We start from the raw sequence: 18,314 nt of genomic DNA on the forward strand, positions 1-18,314 counted from the left end.
TAGCAGAAATTTGTACAAGTGCATTCTTCCTCCTCATGAAAAATGAGGCAATGGGATTTCTTAGCCTTTGAATACAGTGAAGGCCCTGAACTGAATACCATTACAATTAAATTATATAGGTTTTACATTCTCCCCCAAACGTGGCCCATGTCACACTTACCTTGGGAATACCGAGGAGTACAAAATGGAAATTCATTATTTACTTGCTCGCAATGCACATGTCAAATATTACAAAATACAAACTTCATTTCTTGTTCTCTCCCAAAGCCAGAAAATTCCTTTGGGCAGTGCTTTTGTAGTCAGTGACAAATAGGCATGCCTAATTTATGTATATATAATTTTATGCCAGCATAATTGTGTACAGAACAGAGAGTAAGTGTTGCATTGTTAAGAAAAAGAGATCTCAGAAAGAAAATTATTGGAGGGTTTTGCACAGCAGTAAGACAGACTATAATAGATTCTTTCTTCTCCAGGATGCTGCATATATGGAAGATTTTTTTCTGTTAAATAAATCATGACACAGTGTAACATGTCATGTGTTGTCATTCATCTGAGGTTGTATTTACCTAATTTTAAGACCTGCTAAGGAACAGATGATTGTTATTATGTCCTGATATGAAAAAACCACAGAATTCAAAGAGGGTGCACTTTCTTTTTCCCATGATTGTATAACGTATCTAATGATGGTGTAGTTGCTAGGCTGGATAGATGGCCAGGTGCTTGACAGCTTTCTGGCTAGACACTAAAGAAGCTGTCCTGTTTCCCTGAAGTCAGAGCTGGGGCAAACCTGGTTCTCCATCACAATCCATTTTGTTGCGTGAGGTGAAGTCTAAAACGGCATTCCATTCCATGTACAGAAACTGACTGGGCTGGCAGGTCAATCAGGTTTCAACGTTGGTGACAAGCAGATTCCCTCCAGGGCAGACCATGTGGCATGCACACAGATTTGTCCTCTTAACACCTCACTCCACTCTCCGCCCCCATTTCGTGCAACCTAACAGTAGGCCAGCCCTGTCTGTCAACCTCCACTGCTGATCAGAAAGCTTTTGTCAGCTGTGATTAGTGGTCTACTATTGAAACAGAGTTAGACTACTCTGGGGAGAGCCCTGGGTTAGCTGCTTTTGGTTAGAAAAATGCTACATTATTAGAGCCAATGATGTGTTCCTTTCAGAGTTAGACTTTCATTGACAGAACGTTCTAGAGCCCTGTCAGATATCCCTATTCCCTCAACCTCAGTTTTCTAGTACAGTGGTACCTCGGTTTTCGAACGTAATCTGTTCTGGAAGATCGTTCGAGTGCCGAAATGTTTTTTAAAAAAAGAAAACTCAGTATGGGAGCCTCAAAATGGAAAACTCAATACGGAAGCTGAGTTTCATGTTCAATTTCCAAGGCATGTTCGAAAACCGAAGCATTTACTTCCGGGTTCACAATGTTCGAAAACCGAAACGTTTGTCAACGGAGACATTCAAAAACCAAGGTACTACTGTACCTCTTTAACTGTTTTGCTGAATCCAATTCTCTCAGAATGCTTCACAATTTCCCAGTAACACAGACCCTCCAAGTGTCCCTACTTTTCATGGATGTTCCTGATTTAGAGAACCCATCCCAGTTTCTGATTTGATCCCGGAATGTCTCACTTTTCCTTAGGATGTCCCTATTTTCATTCAAAAAATGTTGGAGGGTTATGGTAACATGGTTAGGCTTTGGTGAGTAATGGACTCTTCCATCAGAGCTGGGATAAACTTAAACTGGTTATAATATATACATACATACACACACACACACACACACACACACACACACACACTATACATAGGGGGAAAGTCACACCTCAAAGGTGATTGTTGGCAGTTTCTGAAGACTTGAGAGCCACTGCTCCCCTCTCCCTGACAGTTGACCCCCCCACCAACTGCCCATTACCTCTAGCCAATTAGACAGAAATTTGAACTGCCGCTTACTAAGTGTTTCTTCCACCATAACTTGTCATCTAGCAACCACTGCTAAACAGGCTTGTTACTAGAACTATGCAAGGCCTCATAGCTGTCACAGAGGTCACAGAATATATCTTCCTTTTAAACACAGACGCAACATGTCATATATATATATATATATATATATATGCAGGTTTTGGTGTCCTCGGGTGTCTTCCCGTGTAAAAGTTGGGGTGTCTAGGCGACGTTTCGACGAGGTCTCACTCGTCATCTTCAGGCTGGTGCTTTCGGCTTCTTGTTACTGGAACAGAGCAGGATCTCAGTGTTTGAGTTCCTATAAATACTGTTGAGGAGGTGTGGTGTATAGCCTCCAATGTTCTGGGCAGAGAGGAAGTTCCCAGGCTAGTGTGCCTTTTCTTCTTTTGTTCCTTAATTACTTGAGGGATATCTTGAGTGATTTCTTGAGTGATATCCTGAGTACCACTTAGGTGGGTCCTTAGGTGTGGATTAGTTGCTAAAGCCTTTGTGTCTTGACCTCTTGAACACAAGAATGCCGTCAAAAAAGAAGAAAAAACTTCCTCTCTTTTCCAACACATGAAAGAAACAGGACACGAAATTAATTTTGCAGATTCCAAATTGCTCTTTAACATGGAACATCACCACAAGAGAATAATCATGGAAGCCATCGAGATAGAGAAACACCCTCACAACATGAACAAGCGTGACGACACATCCCGCTTGCCAGACATCTGGAAATTAGCCCTCCCCACAAAAACTGACACCAGATCCAGAGGCACACAGAACGCCATCACCAATCAACCACACCAGACCCAAACCCAGACCCTCTCCACAGATAAATTACAGACACCATCCAGTAGCCAAACCATGGTGGCACCTCCGGATGCTGCACCCCCCTGCAATCCCTACACAGATCTGGCTGGCACAGGCCACAAAACCACAGCTCGCCCCTATACACGAAGCCAAGCCAGAGCACAACTAAGTGCAGTACAGCCATCTTCTCAGAAAAACTCTTCACAAAGTTCAAGAGGTCAAGACACAAAGGCTTTAGCAACTAATCCACACCTAAGGACCCACCTAAGTGGTACTCAGGATATCACTCAAGAAATCACTCAAGATATCCCTCAAGTAATTAAGGAACAAAAGAAGAAAAGGCACACTAGCCTGGGAACTTCCTCTCTGCCCAGAACATTGGAGGCTATACACCACACCTCCTCAACAGTATTTATAGGAACTCAAACACTGAGATCCTGCTCTGTTCCAGTAACAAGAAGCCGAAAGCACCAGCCTGAAGATGACGAGTGAGACCTCGTCGAAACGTCGCCTAGACACCCCAACTTTTACACGGGAAGACACCCGAGGACACCAAAACCTGCATTCCTGTACCCGTGAAAATCTACGAAAGCAAATATATATATATATATATATATATATATATATATATATAATGACACACACACACCATTTCTAATAAATAGTGTTGAGGTTTCATGGTGACTCTTGTTTAAACAAAATTGCAAACTGATGTCAAAATGTGGAGAACTAAACTTAGGACTTGAAAAATGATAAGCTGGTAGAAACCAAAACCAGCCAATTCATCCACCCACCCATCTCTCTCTGTTTGTGCACACATAGATATAATTCTGATATAAGGAACTGTTAAGCCTGTGCTACAGAACAACACACATCCGAGCACTGAACTTCCCCCAACTGTTGGATACAGCAATGGTCATAGATGGCTTAGCAAGTAATCAGATCCAGTCTCTACGGAAAGAGCTTATAAATGGCTTATAAAGTGTGTGATCTTAGACATCCACATAAAACATCTTAAAAGAACAATATGTGTTTGATGTAGGAGGTCCACAAGGCTTTGCCTACTTTAACTTCTGTTCCTTCCCAATAATTAGCTTAAAATATTCTTGATTCAAGATCTTGACATAATTTATTGTATTAATGTCAAATGAAGCACAATAAAGAATGACTTAAGAAGCTTGTGAACCTTTAGCAAACCACAGTATCATAAGATGACACATAATTACAACCTCTTAAATCCTTTACTATTTATAGCATCATTCTTTAGGGAAGAGAGCTTCATGTTGTGATACTCCTGAGCCTTGGACATGTGAACTATGGTTAAGAGTTCATAGTAGCACCCATTACCTCATCAAGCAATAGAAATAGTGTACATTCTTCTTATGGTTATAAGCATATGACTGCAGAGTTGGCCCACCTATGAGGCAGGAAGAAGCACCTGCCTCAGGCAACAGAAGTGCAACAGGCAGTGCCCAGTCTGCCCCACTGCTTCTGCCACCCCCAGAATGCCCCCTTCTCACCATGTGGTGTTACTGCTTGTCTTCCCTGCCTCTGGAGTGAAGGAGACAAGCGGCAATGCCTGAAAGAGTGCCCTGGCTCACACCAAGTTTGATGAGAGCCATAATTTTACCAAATGCAGTGTTGCTACTTGTCTTCCCCATCAAGGAGACAAATGGCAATGCCTTGTGGAACACTTCAGCTCTTGCCAAGTTTGAGGAGAGCCAGGGCATTCCTGTGCACAGCATGCCCATGGGAAGCCCACAAACAGAATTGGAGTGTAACAGCACCCTCACCATCAGCAGCCAGTATTCAGAAGCATGCTGTCTCTGGCAGTGGGGGCAGGATACAGCCATCACGGCTAGTAGCCACTGATAACCTTAACCTCCATGAATTTGCCTAATTCTCTTTTCAAGTCACTGTGGCCTGTCGGGATCTCCGCTCGGCCAGCCTGATAAAGCTCATTTTCCTCTGGCCGAGTCCTTCGGAATCGCCCGCGACGTGATTGACGACCTGAGCCTCTGATAAGGCTCCAGGCACATCCCCCATTCAGCAGAGTTTCCAGCACAGGGAAGAGACGAGAGGTTTGGGCTACATTGCAAAGAGTTGTATTTTCCTAACTACGCAGACAAAAAACACATCCTCTCTCTGTGTAAGCAGAGAGCAACTGAAACAAAGGAACAGGAAACCACTAACGTCACATCCGTCTCCCGTGAGACTTCCAACAGTATGGAATGTGTGGAATGTAAACAGAGTCTTGTGACTCCAAAGCACTGCTCAGTGGCAAACAGAAACTAACATGGCCATCCCCACCTCTTGTAGGAACAAATTCCACAGTTTAACTGTGGTGAAATAAATGAGTTTCTTTAATGCCTGGTGAGGCTTGTTGTAGCATTATATCTCTGCCTGCAGATTGTGTGGTTAGATTCTAAAACCAAATGCTCTTTGGAGATCAATTTGAGTTGGTGTTTCAGCTCCCCCCAAACAGGTGGTTGTCATTCAGGCCACATCATTTTACTCGCACGCTAATCCATCTTCCTCTAGCAGACGGTATGCAGAAGATCATAAACCTTTTGCTACAAACAAAGTGATGCTGGGAAACTGTTATGCTTGGCAAAATATTGATCATTCAAAATGCTCCAGAAAGAGCAGAAAGTGAATTGTTAGCAGCAATGAGGACATAATTACCCCTAAATTTAGAACAAATACAGTAAAACAACTGGGAAGTGAATGGTTTTCTATTTAAACCTTATGCTCTCTATTTTATTACCAGGCAAGAAAAAGTGGAACAGTATATTAAGATCAATACTTCCTGTTCCTATGGTAGCCTAATTTTTCTTGGCAAGTCTTTGGTAATTATTCATTCTAAACCAGTACATTAGTATTCTAAAATGTGCAGTATCTTACATTTCAGTACAGTATTCTTGGTGAAAAATATACAAAAAGCATGGCTACATCTCTTGGAGCAAGTTAGTAGGAGAGGAAAGAAAGGAGCTGTCTCTTGTTCTTGTCCATATGCATGTGTGCAAATTTCAAAATATTCACTTTCCCTTTGTCAAAAACTATGCTAGAAAAGGAGATACAACTGGTTTACAAACACCCAGAAGGCAACTTTGAAGCTCAAACTATACAACCACTGTTGCATCCATTTCCAGACCATGGTTGTTTCAGCCCATAGAGTGATGGAGCTGCAGGAACCACAGTCACAAAAGTAGTCATTGCTTGGGACTTCTGGGAGAGGAACATGGAGGACTGAATGTCTTTGGTCAGCAGGCTGCCAACAGAGATAATTATGTGATGATTGATGATAGCCAAGCATAAAACTTGGCTATCAAATTCACTCTGGAGAAATAGTGGACAGGGGGTGAACGTCTGATGCTCTGAAAAAGCCATTTTCTATGACTGGAAACTGAGAAGTTGTCAGCTCCTGGGAACCTGACAGGGGTGAGCAAATTATGAGTGGAGGAATCAACATTGTGCCCAAAAACCAGTAGGAGCCCTGATGGGCCTGGGGTCTGCAAAAGTCTCCCTTTCTAAATCATCTCTGAGATGGTTATAATTTAAAACTGAGAAAGGTTTCTCTGTCTGCCAGTGGAAATTTACATTCAGTGTGTGCTACTTTTTGGCTTCAAGAAGAAAGGAAGGGTCAATCATTAAGGACTGAAGGCAGAACCAAAAAAACAACAACACCATTCTCTAACATTCAGCAAATATTTGATAAGCAAGTAAAACTGATTAGGTCTAAGACTGATGAAATGGGGAATGAAAGTAGAGCAGAGAAGAATGAAATAGGGAAGGTGGAATCAAAGTGGACACAGAGACTTTGGAGAAGCATATGGATAAAAGATTGTCAGAACAGGAGGGTGAAATGGTAGAGTTGGCAGAAACAGATGGTGAAATGGAAAAGCTTAGAGGAATGAAGCAGCCAGATGGTGGAGTTGTCCTGTTGGAGAAGTGGAATGAAGCCATGGATGGAGAGATGAATCGGCATCCTGAGCTAGCAGCAATAGAGCTGAGAGAGAAAGGACTCTGTGTACAACTTGGACTGAATTTAGAAGAAAAGCTATCAAACCTCTGGCTCTTTTCTTGGGGGGGGGGGAATGGAAAATGTGTAAAGGGAAGGGATAATTTTTAAAATCAGGATGGAAGACCATGGCAAATACAACAGGAAATGGGAATGGAAGATATAGAACTGAGTGTGAGTTAATAAATACATAACAAGAAAAGAACTATGGAATGTTATTTTAATATATGATCACAGCAGAGAGACTCTTGTGTTGGACAAAGACGGAATAACTTATTATTGTTTAATATGGAGGAATGGTTGTTGAAGTTATTTGATTAGAGAAAACCCATTGCTGACATTTATTAATAGCAATTAGAGAAACCCTTTTGGACTGTTTGTGTGAAAAGGAAAATGCATGAATTTGGGACATCTGGGTTGGAAGATTGGGAAAATATTCTCTAACCGTTGGATGTCATTCTAGAGTGAATGTTTTGAATATTTTCTTTCTATGCGTCTGACAAACGGAAAATTGAAAGTCCTTTTTATTTTTCTTCTTTCTTCTTTTTTTCCTTTTCCTTGGGTGTCCTCTGCTCTGGGCCATTTTGGGGGTCCATGCATTACACACACACATGAAGGTGGTGGATGGTTGGTGGAAGGACCCTGAGTGATGACAGGGAAAGGAGGACCTCCCAGGGTGAGAGAGACTGATAGAAGAAAGGAAAGCTCCCAGGTGAGAGCTGAGAGGGTTCTGTGTAAGACAAAGGGTAAGAGCTACCATTGAGAGGGGACTCTTTGTTTTCTTTTTTATTTCTCGCTCTGACTTTGTTTTTATTTAGATTAGTCTATTTTATCTTACTGGATTATGGAAAAGCTTTAATAAATTATTATTTTAGAAGAAGAAGAAGAAGAGGAGGAGGAGGAGGAGGAGGAGGAGGAGGAGGAGGAGGCCATTGCTTCTTTAACACAGGGTCTGGCTTCTACACATGATCTAAGGGATCTGAATAACAAAATAAACAACAAGTGATGATGATAGCAGAGCAATGACCAGATCCAGTTCTTTAACAGGACGAGAAAAAGCAGCTGAATATATTTTGTTTGCAATTAAAAGTTGTTTGCATCACTCCTTTCTTCATCTATCAAACAGAAAGAGTGTTTAGTTTTAAAAACAGGCTGTGATGGTGTCTAATGGGAATACTATTCAGTGACAAAAGTTTATTATGGGAAGTCAACTCTGGAAAGTTACAAAGTGATGATAAGGCTAATTGAGCTGCCTTTCTTTCCCTCCTGCATTGCAGCAACACACACACAACGATGCAGGTTTTATGGTGGCAGCACTGCTCAAATATTGTCTCCCATTGCTTTTTTAATTAAAACACAATGCCTACTGGGTTAATAAGCAGGTGCCGGTCTGTAGCCAAGCAGTTTGTGAGCCTCAGGCTACACTCTGTGTGTGTGTGCGTGTATGGGGGTGGAAGCATTAATCAATCAGAAACAATCCAAACTTATATGCAAGCAGCCTTATTTCTCTAAACTAAAGCTCTTTGATGTGATCATGAATGATAATTTTAAAAATATATAATACAATTAAAATATGCATGTCATGTGTCCAAGTCCCTGTGGGTCAAGCCAGTACCTTTGTACTGATTGACCAGTAAACTAGTAAACAAAGAGGGTTCAATTTTGACTTAGCAACTGGCAAAAACACTGTCTCCATGTTTTTCTGTACCACTCTGTAGGAAGACTTAAGCAGGGGAAACTTTTAAAAAGCACAAAAATGGAAAATTCGGGGAACTAAAATATTGTATTCCAATAAAACTAAAGTAATCAAAACAGCAGTTTTGGAACATGTTAGTCAAACACAATGTTGATCCAAACCAGTGAAAACCATTTAAAAGATGCAGTTTAAAAACCAGCAGCAGTTTAGACCAGGCATTGAGAACCTTGTGGTCCTCCAGATGTTGATTGACTCCAAATCCCATCAGCCTCAGCCTCTCAATGAGAAGAAGCTCAGAACAAATGGGTTTTCAAACCTTTACACATCTCTTCATAAGCCAGTCCCTTCTGAATCAATGGGGCTTATTACCAGGTAGGTGAGCACCAAACTGCAGCTCAAATAATCTTGGTCTAAGTGCAGCACAGCCATGTGTTACCTTAAGTACACCTGAGTACATGGCTGAGTGACAAGAGTTTTTATCAAATGCTTCATTTTCCTTTATTAAACCCCTTTACATAAAGTTCACCAAGCGTATGCTTGTTGAAGTTTAGTGACATTTCTGGAAATGGTTTCTCTCGCCCCCCCCCCCTTTCCCTCCCTTTCTGCTTCAAGAACAGAATTTGCATTCAAATTAATGTGACTGACACATGGCAAGGATAGGCAGCAGTTCTGAGCACAGTCCAATGAAATGTAACTGGAACTTGTACAAGAGCAGGGATGTGGAAAGGTGTTTCTCATATATATATATATATATATATATATCCCCAACTGGTATAACAAGGAATGCATTATTATCTTGCATATATTTTATATATTGCCATTTCCCAAATAACAATTTGAAGACACAGTGGTGTGTTTTGACAAGTCTGCAAAGGCATTGAGAGGGATTATCATATGGAACGAGCTCAAAGCTAGGACTCAAAGCTAGGGCACCTGTTGCTACTTTTTGTGATTTAATGGACTAAGGAAGCCAGAGGAAGTTACGCCAGCTTAAACTATGCCAGTTCCAAGCTCCATTCAGAAGCAGTGTTCTTGCTTGCTGAGCCGATCTAAGCCTGGCAGAGGGAAAACCGAGTTACACCACCCTTTTCCCCAGTTAATCTATGCTGGGTTGTAAGGTCACATGACCAAGCTGAACAGGCTGAGGATCCAGCTAAGTCTAGCCGCCTCCTACACTCACCTGGAAACCCTCTTTTTAAGAGTTTACACCAGTTTTCCCAGTAGTGATGTATGGAAGTGAGAGCTGGACCATAAAGAAGGCTGATCGCCAAAGAATTGATGCTTTTGAATTATGGTGCTGGAGGAGACTCTTGAGAGTCCCATGGACTGCAAGAAGATCAAACCTATCCATTCTGAAGGAAATCAGCCCTGAGTGCTCACTGGAAGGACAGATCCTGAAGCTGAGGCTCTAATACTTTGGCCACCTCATGAGAAGAGAAAACTCCCTGGAAAAGACCCTGATGTTGAGAAAGATCAAGGAGAAGGGGACGACAGAGGACGAGATGGTTGGATAGTGTTCTCGAAGCTACCAGCATGAGTTTGACCAAACTGCGGGAGGCAGTGGAAGACAGGAGTGCCTGGCGTGCTCTGGTCCATGGGGTCACGAAGAGTCGGACATGACTAAACGACTAAACAACAACAAAATCTGCTGGATCTGAGTTGGGATGAGACACTTAGACATGTGTAGCTCTGGCTGAAGCTGGGCTCAGGATTTATGTTGATGACTATTTAACTGGAAAAGGTTCCCTATTCTGAGTTAGGCTTTTCTCAGTAAGCCTTGCCCCCTTGGCCTCAGGAACCTGGCAGCTACCCACCCCATCTTACTGTCCTGTGGAGATGCACAGGTCTGATTGGTGCACATAGCACTGAATGCAGCCGCAAACGGGGCAGTAAGTGAGAAGTAAGCAAGCAAAGAGAAGATGGATCGCCCCCAACTCTTAGAAACTCTCCTGTAAAGACAGAAGCTGAGGCACTGCCTACATAGGAATTTCTGTGAAAGCAAGTTTTGCACTTCAGTTTTTAAACAAATATTTTAACTCTTTATTCGCACCAGCTTTGAAAGGAAAATGTTTGCCAGTCTATAGCAGTATCTTAGGATATTTCCAGACAGGTATTTATTGTAGGATTGGTGCTTCTCATACGTGCAAGGTATTTTTTGCAGCATTCACACAAGTAATAGCTTTGGCACCTAACTGCCAACCCCTACTCCTCCTACCCCTTTAATCCAGGTTTAGGAAAGCAGGAATCTGCCTTAAATAGTGTCAAATCATTGGTCCATCTATCTCAATATTATCTGCACTGTCAGCAGCTCTCCAAGGTTTCAGATACAGGTCTCTCCTGGCCCTACCTTGACACTGAAACTGGGTCCTTCTTTGCAGAGCAGATGCTACGCTATTGAGCTATGGCTCTTCCCCTTTCCGGGGGAAATCTGATAAGTAACTTTTTGCCAACAACCCAACTGCAAAAACTCAATGACCCATTTGCAAATTAAGCCCCCATCTGGAACCACCCTTAATTAATTTTTATATAGGGGAATGTTTTGCTCCCCCAACAATCAGTGTCTGTTCTCATTTCGACACTGCACATCTCTTCTTATTTCTTCCAAAATGTTTTGGCATGCATAACGTCTTCCCCCTGAGATGGTAGGCTTGGTACAGACATCTATTTGAATAATTTAAATCAATTTACTTGCATAAATTATACAAAACACTCGTGGGTACTAATTCCTCCTTTGTATGCATGCCTGGAAGTTGATGGAAACTATGTGCACAGAACCAAGGCCTAGAATATGCAACTGAAAGTCCTTAGCTGAACTCCCTGCTCATTTATTCAAAAGCTATTAGTCATATCAGACATCTCATTGATGTAATAAGGCAACTGGCTAGATTTCCACAAGAATCCATTTCATATTTGAGTGTACTCACCCAAAAGCAATAATGCACTCCTGAAATTCAGAGCAATTATTTATTAGAAACATTTCCATTTGATGGCAATTTTGAAATAGGGGACTGTGATGATTACCTGGCTGTTTATATATCTGGTGGGTTGTTTTTTTTAAGGAGAGAAAAAAGAAATGGCAAAAGCCTTTACAAGCACACAAAATGGCTATCTTAGTGACTAATGGTTCACCTCAGATCAAACACACAGTACGTTTCCTTCACAGTGGATAGATTGCACATTCTTGCCTCTATTGACTCTTCTTTATTAGTGCTTTGTATAACACTAAGGAAATGTTTTGTCACCAAAATTTGACAGACAAAATTATTCTTTGCTGATTTTTCCAGCTCTGAAACACACATTAGCCTGCCTCTGTTGGTGTAGAGGATGGGAAATGGATGTGATCATTCAGAAAATGTAATTTCAGGATGTAACAAGCATGGTTCCACCTGGAAATTTCTAGCTGGAGAGCACTAGAATTAACTTAAGGCTAGCTTAAAAGTGTTCTATCCTCTAGTCCTTTAATCATGTCCACAACCATGTTTACAAAAGTTAGCAACATTACCAAGCAAGCTATGGTTAGAGTCAAGGTCTAGTCTGCATTTCTCAGATGGATTTCATCATAAGATCAGTTTTTCTAGGCCCACACCCAAGGATTCAAACCCAAGTTTGATGTTGGTCAAATATCCTGTGTATTTCCCCTTATTCTTTGCTTTGTTGTTTAGCACTTGAATGTGAATGCTGTTGTCGTACTACAGCATTGGACTTGTTGAATTTAAGTTTCGATAACAATAACCCACAAAGGTTGGCTGTGTGACCTACTTTGCCATTCTCTGTTTGAAGGGTTGTTGGGTCCAAGTTGAAAAATAAAAGAGCAACAGGACAGAGCAGGGGACTTGAAGATTCCCATCAAGAGTTAGCACCTGGACATTAGAACACCAGCTCTGAGCAGACACACCTTATTTTCGGCATCTTTCAGCTATTTTTTAGGGAAATTGGCAAAAACAACACTGCTGGTATCAGTTGCCATACATCCAGATTTTCCCGGACATTTAGCTGATTTCTGCCCGGACACTGCTTTCAGATACAGTATTCTGAATGTAACATGTTTTGAGCATTGGTTTTTGGAACAAGTTGGACTGGAAAATTTTTATTTCAAGAAGAGTCAGATTTTCCTCCTTTCTTGGACAAACTCATACTAAACTCAGATAATGGATATCATCATCATTAATTAAATTTATATACTACTGCCCTTCAACTGTAGATCTTAGGGCAGTTCACAACATAAAGATACAGGATAAATACTCTCTCTTTAATGTTTGGTATTCAGGTATGGATACATGAGTATAAAATTCAAATATGCCCCATCAAGCACAAAGGACATACCCGATTAGGGTAAGTGTGTGTCCTTTTTAAAAAATGGGAAGCAGGGGCAGAGAGAAAACCACCCTACTGATTTTGTGTTGCTTTAAGAAATGTATCTAATTCTACATGCATACATTTTCCATGCCTGACAAGATGTGCATGTCTTCTGGCATGTTCACCTGTGTCCAAAAGGAATCTGAGGAGTGTTCATCTGGCTGGAAGTTACTGGGTGTTATTCAATGAAGCTTTATTCATAGCAGACCCATTGAAATTAATGAACATTATTAAGTTAGGCCCATTAATTTCAGCGGTTCTATTTTGAATAAAACATAATTGAATACCACTCATTGTCACTGCAGTGACAACTCCTCATATTGCTATAGCTTATGCAGATAAATTCAACTAGAACACTGGTGATCATTCAGACCTTTGTAACATTATCTTATTAGAGAAAAGATCTATACCCAAATCTATTAACTCACTGACACTTAAAACAACAACACACACCAGAAACATTTTCAAATGCTAACAAAATACATTTGACAACAAAAGAAGTCAATATATTATACTGAACACCATTTGAAAGATGTTTATCATTGTACAGGGACCCTAAAAAGGGGCCTTCTCTGTGCTGGCACCCAGTTATGAAACACCCTCCCCTTGGATGCTTGAATGGCCACTCCACTGATGGACTCTTGACCCAGGATGAAAACTCATTTGTTTCCCAAAGCCTTTGGAGGTTAAATCTGATTAAATCTGCTTGGATCTCTTTTTTTGTATCACTGCTAAATAGAACTGAGCTTTTATTGATTACTACAAATATATTAATAGCGTCTCATGATACTTTGTTGATTTTGTTATTATCAATACTTATTTTATGGAAATTGCTTTGGGTTTTTTTTAAAAAATAAAATGATGTATGTAAAAAATAATAATAACCAACCACCACCACCCATATTCTCTCATGTACACCACGAGCAGGGAGAGACATATTATGCAGACGACTCCAAAACTGTGGGAAATCTACAACAGTGTACAAAGTCCTCCACTGAGAAGCTTCATCATTCTGACTGGCATTTTATTTATTTCTTCCCTCAATTAACAAACATGAAATCATTCAACTTCAGATGAGCACTTTATGCTGGCTGAAGCTGGCAAACAAAAGCCATTAATTACAGTCTCTAAATTTAGTGATGTATGAAATGTTGGCACCTATGAAAAAACACAGTAAGGAAAAACAGTTCCCAAGCTGGACTCCAGCAGCAGGGCAGGCAGTGCAACCACTATGATGTCGTACTCTCTAATCCAAAGGTAAAGAAGCAGCCAACCCAATCCATTGCCCAGAAACAATGCTAACTCTAACTATTTGACGTTTGTGGCAAGGAACTGGCAGTGGAATATAGAATGCAGAAGTTGTCTGCCCTGGCTTACACAAAGAGAAGCTTTGAGGTATTTGAAGAAAGAAACAGGACAGGAATTACAAGTGAGTTGTATTTCCTCTTATTGTGCTTCTACTATGACACTCATAAAAGAATGCATAAGAATGCAAGAGCCCATCTGGGTGAGACCAAGAGCCTTTCTAGTTCCCTCATTGGCCAACCAGATGCCTATGGGAAGCCTAGAAGCAGGACATGAGTGCAATAGCAGTGTCCCTCTCCGATTCCCCCAGCAATTGGCATTCAGAGGCATACAATCTCTGATACTGGAACGTAATGCATAAATTGCTTTCTCCGCACCTAACACCACCCCAATCTAAGTTATAAATGGAACATTCTACCTGGGGATTCAGATGACTCCCACAATTATGAGTGGGGTGGTGCACATTATAGCCATGTCCTCTGGTCTTCCACCCACCAAGCAGGCTTTTTGTGCATAGTGATCTACACAAGCAGAGGGTGGATCCTGGTACACTTAAGGTCCTATCACATGAAGGAGCTCTAGGTACACACATTGGTACATCCCTAAAGGTAAAGGGAAATGACCCCTGGATGGTTAAGTCCAGTCAAAGCCGACCCCTTCACATACCAGCACAGATGAATGAGGAATGGCTGTTGGGACTGCAGCCCCCATCACTCATTCTTCTCATGGAGAGAGGGATCTTAACTCCCTATTAGAAGAATGAAAGGAAGAGCAAATCTCTTTCCCTTCCTCTCCCGCTTCTTTATCAGAACATCTCAGGTCATTTAAAGAAATAGTTCAGTATGAATGAGAAAGTCAATTGCCCTTAAATAGTACCAACATTACAGTAAAATAAGCATAGATACACAGAGAGAATGAAAAAAGGCATTGTGTCCATGCACTTGACTTCTCATGTGGATTTTGGAACTGACCACAATAACCTGGTGCTGAAATATCATTTCTTCTCAAAGGTCTGCCATCTCCCCTCCTAATGGTCATTTTTTAAAAAATACCCCCCTTTCCATATCCAAGAGGTATAATGATCAAGGTAACAATTTGTGTCAAAACTATTAAAAATATGATAATTCCCCCAAAATATAATACCCCCCAAAACAATAATCCATAACATTACTATATAGAATACAATGAAGAACTTATTAACAAGGTACCAACACACAACCAATAATAACCAATGAACAATACATGAATATATAATAAAAATGTAAGTGTCCAATAGAATGGGGTTGAGGAATCTTTGACCCTCCAACTGTTGTCAGCCCTAGGTGGGCAACGGTCAGGGATTATGAGAACTGACATTCAGCAATATTTTAAGGGCCACAGGTTCTCCACACCTGCAACAGGAGATGCCCAATGGGGCCAAAAAAAAAACCTGATTAAGAAAAATGAAATTATAAACCAATAACCCATTAACCAATGCATAAGATTAGGGAATATGCAAGCAACAGCCAATAAGACTAGACAGTATAGTCAGTCTGTTCTCTAATAGAAACTTCCTGGCTTTCCTCTCCATGTGGATGTGGTTCCCTTGGAACTTTTAGCAAGTCCTATTTGCTATTCTGAGTTGTTGATCTGTTGGTCACAAATAAATACAGCTACTGAAGTTTTCCTGACTCCTGCTGCTTCCTGGTGTTAGGACAAAACTGTCGCAAGGTTTCCTCCCACAGGGAGTACCTTTCCCAAATCCACAGCATACTATAACCAAGACAGGTTATAATTTAAAGCCCATTCATAAATTCCAGTAATATTCCCCAGCAGGTTACATGTACCATTATACACCATAGTTTCCCTCTCCGACCTCAACACAAACAGGAGGTAACTTCTAAAAACCCAGATTCTCCAAAAGTTATAATGCAAGGGGATGCAAGAAGTTTTATGCTGTAGTAAGGAATAGGAAGAAGATATTAGAGCTTGATGCCTCTCAGGGGAACAAAAGTCAAATATTATATAATAGAAACTCTGTGAAAAGCAGGCTGACTAAACAGCAGTGCAACATTATCCATGCTGAAGAACCCCAACCAGTACATAACCCGAGTCGCACATTCAGCGAGCTCCCATTTTGCCTTGCTGCTCTGAGCAAATTTAGAAGTGTAATAAAGCCATTTACACAATTAACATACATACTGTGTAATGGTGAGTGGAAATGTTAGCATCCTTTTGTTAGCTAGGCAGAGGGAAAGAACACAATGGAAGCTCACGGTCCAATTTTGCAGCCATCTGGGGTAGTGAAAACAGCAGTAAACTTGAAAAGTGCTGTTATTATACACATTATTGGTCCTAACGAGCCGATGTTCTCAAATATTTATGCCATTTATGCCTCGGTTAATGCTTTCAGATTTTTGTAGGGAGGAAAGGAAATGTTTTCAGCTTCTTACTGCCATTAGATGGCCATTAATCATATCCAACAGTAGAATACAGATTACACCGTCAAAGAGCACTAGGGTAGACTGTCTGTTGGAACATGTAGGACATTCAATTGCTATTTGCAGCACAATCCTCTGCCTGTCTTTACTCTTGGGTAAAGGACTGCAAGCCATATGCTTTTATTTTATTTTTGTTTATGTGGCAGGCACCACTAGTAACTATTGTCTATGACTGCTTTATCTCTTCATGTCAAGAATACCTCCACATATTGCATTTAGTGGAACGTATCTATCACTAATCTCATTGCTTGGCTTATGAAATGAACATGAAGTTACTCAGAAGGACAATAAAGCCCAGATTTTAATTTAAAATTCATGTAAGGATATTCATACACTTCTTTGTGACAGGCACTGTCACCAAGGTCTATATTTAATTGCTTCCTCCACCCCCAACCCAAGTGAATATGTTTGCTGTCCCGATGATAAATCTACAGCCTATCCCTTGCCAAAGAAAAATTGCACAGGCTTTTCAGTATGTTGGCGCTGCAGGTCACATCTATCATCCTCAGGCCTCTGTTTTGCTTTTAATTACAAAACTTCACTCAAGAATGTTACTTCCAGTCCTAAAGCGAAGTGAAGGAAAATGCAGGTTTTAATTTGCAGAGTAGCACTTAAATTTTCAACCCAGACGACATTAATTTGCTGGTACTAAGCAACCGCCACAACAACAAAAAGTGTAATTTAGATTTCCATGAAAACCTTGTGACTATGTTACAGCTCCACATTTCCCGAGCACGTGGTACATTTGCTACAAAATTGTGGAATATTTCTATTCCACTGGAATAAATGGGATTTAATTCCTTTGAGATTGATGAAGCTTAAGAGCACATCATTTTGGATGTGGGACCCCCCCCCCCCAAAAAAAATGTAGTGGAGCTGATTACAAAGATTATCCATCTCCTTTTGGAGATGTTTTGCAGAACATGAGTGGAAAACAAAACAGAAGCCATGTGAATCAATATTCACTTCTTATAGCACAGTAAATAAAACATTCCTCTTATAGTTAATACATACAAATTTCATACATGGACATTATTGTTCCTTTGGCTAATGCTTTTTTTAAAAAAATGAATCCTGAAACAAATTAATTCTGTGATCACTTCCTCCTGCCCATGTTCCCAAGGTAAGATCCTCCAGGCATTCAACAATACATTTGCACACATTAACACACATGCACCAAACACATTACATAGCAGCTCTGACTGCAGTGCGCCAACATTAAGGACTGCAATGAACACAGTGTCGCATGTCTCTGCTTTTATCTTCCCATCCCACTAAAGGTCATGGAAACTCAGTTGCCCAAAACAATGAGATGGTTTAAAGAAACAGAAGAGTTAGGGCAAAGCCTTTTATCCACAGATGGATCAGAAGGCAGCAGTTATTGATGTGGCCCAGGAAAAATCTGAGCCTGCCTTTTAAAAAGTCCATAAACTTCAGCTGGTAACACCGCCACCAGATTGCCATCACTCGAGCATATTATTTCAGCATTTTTCAATCCACCTCTGTTGATTTTCCATCTCCAGGCTCAATTTAAATATACTAGTTCTTCTATTTAAAGTCCTAAATGGATTGGGACCTGGGTGTGCTAAGGACAGCCTATTCCTAGATGTGCTTTCCTATGCACACCTTGAGCTTCTGGTCCGTATTACCCTGCTGACGGGATGTCTAATAGGAGCAGGGCCTTCTCAGTAGTG

This window comes from Podarcis muralis, chromosome 6 (assembly GCF_964188315.1).
Source record: "Podarcis muralis chromosome 6, rPodMur119.hap1.1, whole genome shotgun sequence".
NCBI lineage: Eukaryota > Metazoa > Chordata > Lepidosauria > Squamata > Lacertidae > Podarcis > Podarcis muralis.